Source organism: Sodiomyces alkalinus (assembly GCF_003711515.1).
Source record: "Sodiomyces alkalinus F11 unplaced genomic scaffold SODALscaffold_8, whole genome shotgun sequence".
Lineage (NCBI taxonomy): Eukaryota > Fungi > Ascomycota > Sordariomycetes > Glomerellales > Plectosphaerellaceae > Sodiomyces > Sodiomyces alkalinus.
In genome coordinates this window covers 2,119,643-2,125,443 of record NW_021167086.1, presented here as the reverse complement: position 1 = coordinate 2,125,443, position 5,801 = coordinate 2,119,643, and the positions used below count along the sequence as shown (strand labels likewise).

The following is a 5,801-nucleotide window of genomic DNA, read 5'->3' as shown; positions in this document are numbered from 1 at the left end:
CCCCGCCTATACTATATATCTTTTTCCCGGGAGTATTATAAAGCACTAGCCCGTAAAGGTATATTTAGTCTATAATCTTATTGCCGTTACCGGTTATTTATATAACTCCTAGTTCCTAGTCTTTATACCGGGTATTAAAGTCTCCGCTAATAGTTATATTCGCTAAGGGAGTCTATCAGGCGTTCCTAAGGCTATCCTAGGTATTTTCCTTAGATAAAAGCCCCTGGTAGAGGTTAAGAAAAGATATACTATTCCCAGATTAGGAGAAGGTCTCTTAATCTAGGAATTAGCGATTATAGCTATTATAAGTTAAGGTTAGCCTTTACATAGGTGACTACCCTTAGCTTATCCCTTAGTTCCGGCCAGGACTGGATTAGGGCAAACTGCTTATAGCCGGGTAGATTCGGTAGGGTATATACCCTAGCCTCCCCTTTTAACGGCTCTTAATATATTATAATATCTAGTTTATATTCCTAGGCAATAGCTAGCGCTACCTTTAGCAGGCTACGGTTTTTATCCACGTTCTATTAAATATAGGTAAGATCCTTCCGGGAATCGGGCCTCTAATAGCCTCGCTACCTACTACTATAGTTCTTTATTAGGGTTATCGGTAGGTACTATCTCTAGTAGGCCCCCCTAGGACGTCTTTAATTATGTGCTAGCTTATCTAAGCCACGCTTATATTATTATCGGTTTCTTAGCCTACGACTACGACTACGACTATATAGGTATCGGTATTCTATCTTCCCGGGGCCTTTTCGGGGTCCTGGGTTAGTAGGATTAAGACTTAGCCGAGTCGACTTCTATTTTAACTTTATGCTAGATCTCCCCGTTATTATAAGCGCCGGTATCGCCGGTATCGGAGACAGTTAACTAACCTCCCTAGGTAATACCGGGGGAGGTATACTTATAGGGAGTCTCTTAACTAGGCTCTATACTCTTTATTAGTATCTTAGGGCTTTTTAGTTTCGCGTAAAAGGCTATACCCTTTACCCTAATCTTACTAAGTTTTATCTTTATAAACGGAATAATCTTACCTTTTACCCCCCTTAGTTTTACTAGGCACTTAGTACTATCCGCGGTATAGGGTCTTGTTTTTTTTTTTTTTTCTACGTCTATATAGTCCTAGAGCTATAGCACGAGTCTATTAAGGAGACTAATCCTATAAGGAGTATCTAGTTATTTATATAACCTGTATATAAAAGTAAAGAATAGGCGAAACAGAATTATCAGTCTAGGACTTATCCTTAAGTGGTGGTGTGCGCTCCCCGTAGTTCCCTAGGCTCCAGGGCTTAATCGTAGTAATAAGTGTATAGGTGCGCTTAATTGCGCGTGATAAGTACGTACCCCCCCCCTAAGGAGGGTACGTACTGGAGGCGTGTGGATCCACTTATTAGCGCGTAAGCTGATAAATATCTCCCCGAACGTGCGGGGACCCCTATAACGTGCAGGAGCTCCGGGTAGGTCCCGCGCGAAGAAAATCGCGCACGATTAAGGGGAGTGGGATTCGAACCCACGGCCTTACGCGGCCACCAGGCGTGTCTACCACCTACGCTATCCCCCCGGTATAGGGTGTATAATAGTTAATATATCGTACTTTATAGGTATAGTCTATTACTAAGGTATTATATACTTTATATCTAGCCCTGCTATTATAAGTATATCGGCGGCGTGCTAGTACTATCGACTTTATATAGGTAATATAAGGGCTCTGCTATGACTTTAGCGGCCTTAATAAGACCGTTATCGGGTTAAACCACTACTTATAGACGGCCCGAATCCTTATAGAGACGGATATCACGCCGATTACCGCGATAACGCCACCGCGGGACCTAGACGGGCCCTGCTAGGTCTGGAAAGACTTTAACCCCTCCTAGGTCCCTTAGCTCGCCGCTACGTAACTATAGTAAGCCGGCCCCCTTATAATACTAGGAGATATCGACTTAGTACTAGATAACCTAATAGAAGACCTTATAACCCTAGCCGATAAGGCCGTACCGCGCTACCGTAGGGGCACCCCTAAATGTCTACCCACCCCTTAGTGGAACGCGGAGCTTACCGCCCTTACCCAGGAAATAAGGCGCCTCTACCGTAGATATACGTCTAGGAGGTCCCGGAACTAATAGGATAAGTTCTAGGAAGCGGAGAGGTGCTAAGATAAAGCCGTGGCGGTAATAAAGCGGCTATACTAACGGTACCTGCTTTACTTAACCGGGAAGAATAATAACCTCCTTTAATAGTTATAGAAATATGTATAAATTAAAGGGGAGCCCCGCCGGACCCCCTATTAGTGCTATTACTATACTAAGACGATAGCGATAACCTAATAACTATACACGTAGAGAAGGCCGAAATCTTTAACCGGAAATTCTTCCCCCCCCCCCCCTCCTTACCACCCCTAGGCCCTTAGGCGCGGAATTCCCCCCGGGGTAGGACGTCCGCCGCGATATTACCGTAGCGGATATATAGGGGCGCCTTAAGAAGACTAAACCCTAAGCGGTACTAGGACCTAATAGGCTCTTAGCAGGGCTCCTAAAAGTGTATAGACCCCCCCTATACTAAAGACTAAGTACTATCTTTATAGCGTGCCTCGAAGTAGGCTATTACCCGAAAAGGTGCCGCCACGCTACTATAGTAGTCCTTAAGAAAGAAGGTCGGCCGTCGGCCGACTATAAAATAATAAAGGGCTAGCGACCGATATTACTCCTTAGTATAATAAGTAAGGTCCTTAAGGGGATCCTAGCTAACCGGATCGCTACTATAACGGAGGAGTATCGGCTCCTCCCGGAGGGATAGATAGGTAGCCGGATAGGGCGAAGTATAAAAATAGTAGTATAAAGAGTCACGAAGGCCGTAAAAGCGAGCTAGGCCTATAGCGGCACCGCTTTGATACTCTAACTAGATATTAAAATAGCCTTTAATGCTATCCTTTACTCCTGCCTCCTTAAAGTACTAAAAAGGAAAGGCTTTCCCCGGTAGCTTACTACCCTAATTAGAAGCTTCCTCTAAAGCCGTATAGCCTAGCTACTACTTAATAGCAAAACGGCCCCCCTATAACACCTCCACGAGGGTATACCGTAAGGCTCCCCGATCTCCCTTATCCTCTTTATCCTCTATATCTCTACCCTTTATAAGGAGCTTAGAAAGGCCCCTAGAACGATAATAGCAGGTTTTACCAATAACACGAATATTATCGCCTTCGGTAGGACGGAGCTATAAACGCGGTACTGCCTTACCGCCGCGTAATAAGCTTACCTAGACTAGGAGATAGCGAGTAGGCTATAATTCGAACTAACTAAGTATATTTATATCCCCTTTTTAAAATTGTATTAACCCTCCTTTACCCTGCTCCCTCTTAGCACTACTTCGGTGCCGGTAGCGGAGGCGATAAGGCTTTTAGGTGTCTAGCTTAATAAGAAACTTAATTTCCGACGATACGCTAAAAAGGTACAGAGCCGACTCGCTATATAAATATACGCCCTTTTAAGGCTTAGTACGGTAGTATAGGGGTATAGCTTCACGGACGTAAGAAGACTATACCTTATAGTAGTAAGATTAGTAATAGCCTATTACGCCTTAGCCGTCTATAAGATAGGGGTTAGCCCCCGGTAAGGCCCCGTAGCGGCACTTATAACGATATAGAACCGGTGGCTTCGATTAGTAGCCGGAGCCTATAGGGCTACGCCGGTTAGGGTCCTTAAAAAAATGACCTTTATCCCCCCCCTTAACCTATACCTCTTAAGCCTAAGCGCCCGAAAGATCCTCCGGATATAAGAAGAAGGGACCGAAGATAAGATATTAGCCAGAGTATATACCGCGGCGAGAGCCTTAGCGATATCGAATCGGTATTATAGGACCTACGCCGCCCTTATATAGATAGCGTAGCTTACCGCCCTAATAACCTAGGCCAGAACCTCGCCCCCGCGGAAGGCCCTTCTAAGGAACTAGGGTTAAGCCTAGACGGAAGCACGGCGGTCCTATACCTACGCTATAGTAGCGCCGGACCGGCTCCTAATATAACGCTCCCTTAAGAAGTATAAGGAACTCCTTAAGCCACTAAGCTTTACGTTTACCTAAATCCGTACCGAAAAACTAAGCCTATAAGCCTTCCTCGCTAAAATAAGAGTACCGGGCTTCCTATTACCGCGGTGCCCCTGTAAGGACGGAGGGGCGGAGACGGCGGAATATATAGTGCTTTAGTGCTAGGAGGTAACCGAGGAGGACCGTAAGGACCTCTTCGGCGCCGTCGGGAGACCGCTTATAACTAAAGAAGATTTATATAACGCCCTACAATATAATACCAAGGTAGGGGTAATTACACGGTGGTTTTTATAAAGGAAAAGGCTTAAGGACTTTCGCCTCGCCCTTAATGTTATAGAAGCCTACGAAGATACCGGGGATAACGGAGCGGGACCGGAGTAAGGGCAGGGTAGTACGATAACTAATTAATTATTAAGATAGGGGCCCTATAAGCCGGGACCCTAGCAGTATCGATATAGTACTATTACGGCACCGGCTATTACTTATCGTCTTTACCTCCCTCGGAGGCGTTAATACCACTTTCGATATACTTAAGACCCTATTAAGCCTAGTTAGTTAACTAATACCGCTAGGAGGCCGTAGCGAGACTAAAGGAGAGCCACTTATAAGGTGATCTAAGATTAGATCTATCTTACCCTCTAAGCATTTTATCTAATAAGATAACTCCTATACCTTTACCGGCGCGGTGCCGCCGCGACCGCGACTAAAAGGTAACGCCCGGTTTAAGGCCCGGCTAAAAGACCGAGACGCCGTCCTTAGGCGCTCCTTAGCCTATATCTTATTAGTATGAAATTACCACGGCAATAAAGGGGGATACTTATAGTAGTAATACTAGCCCTACTAGCGGTCTTTACCGCTATATACGCCTAATAAATATCTATAAGGCGTTATTACTGCTTCTTAGTAGCGGGGGGGATCTATTAAGCTATTAGCTATACCCACCTCGAAGTATATAAGGGACTACTACGGTACCAAGGCGACTTATATCCTTATATAGATAGCGATTATTAGTATATTAGTAATAGGCCGCGAGTATTCAAGTAATACTAGTATAAGCCTCTACATTATCCGGATATATACCTAAGCGTTTACTATAACGAATATAACTACCCTATATTAGCGCTACGATACCACCCCGATACTACTAAGGCCTATATACGGTATAATATAAACTACGCCGCGTTCGTAGCGGCGATTATTATTATTAGTATTATTATTATTAGGGGACGATATCTACGACTGTTAGCACGCTACCGCTGAGGCACCACTACACCACGAAGAGAACTTATATTATACTACCACTATGGATTACTTAGTTATATATATAAATTAATACTATACTACCCAGTTAAGCCCACGCCACCACGCTACCGCGACGCCACCTATAAAGCACTTATAGTTAATTTATAATAGGAAAATAATAAGGAAAACTAAAGGGGTTTACTATTAGTATAGAGCCGTAACGACAAGCCTACAGCACTATAAGCGGGTATAGATCGGGAGGAAAACCTATAACGAACTCGTTAGTATTATAGGAGAAAAAGAGAGGAAAAGAGGCACGAAGACCTTATAGGATATTAACTATCTAATTTTTATAATAGGGTAAAGCACTATCCTCCCTACCTACCACCGGATATAGCAGGAACCTATCTAAAGGAGGCAGGAGGCGCCTACCTCCCCTATACTTTTTATTAACCGAACGGAAGGAATAAAAGATATAATCCTCGGAGACGTAGGGAGACTAAGGCTAAAGGGTTATA

General features: G+C 44.2%; 1 non-coding gene across 1 annotated transcript; it reads right to left on the bottom strand.

Moving 5' to 3' along the window:
* Window positions 1-1,492: 1,492 nt before the first annotated feature.
* On the bottom strand, window positions 1,493-1,564 carry SODALDRAFT_t152. The gene has a single exon. It is a non-coding gene; the product is annotated as a tRNA-Thr (tRNA).
* Between the last annotated feature and the right edge of the window lie 4,237 nt (window positions 1,565-5,801).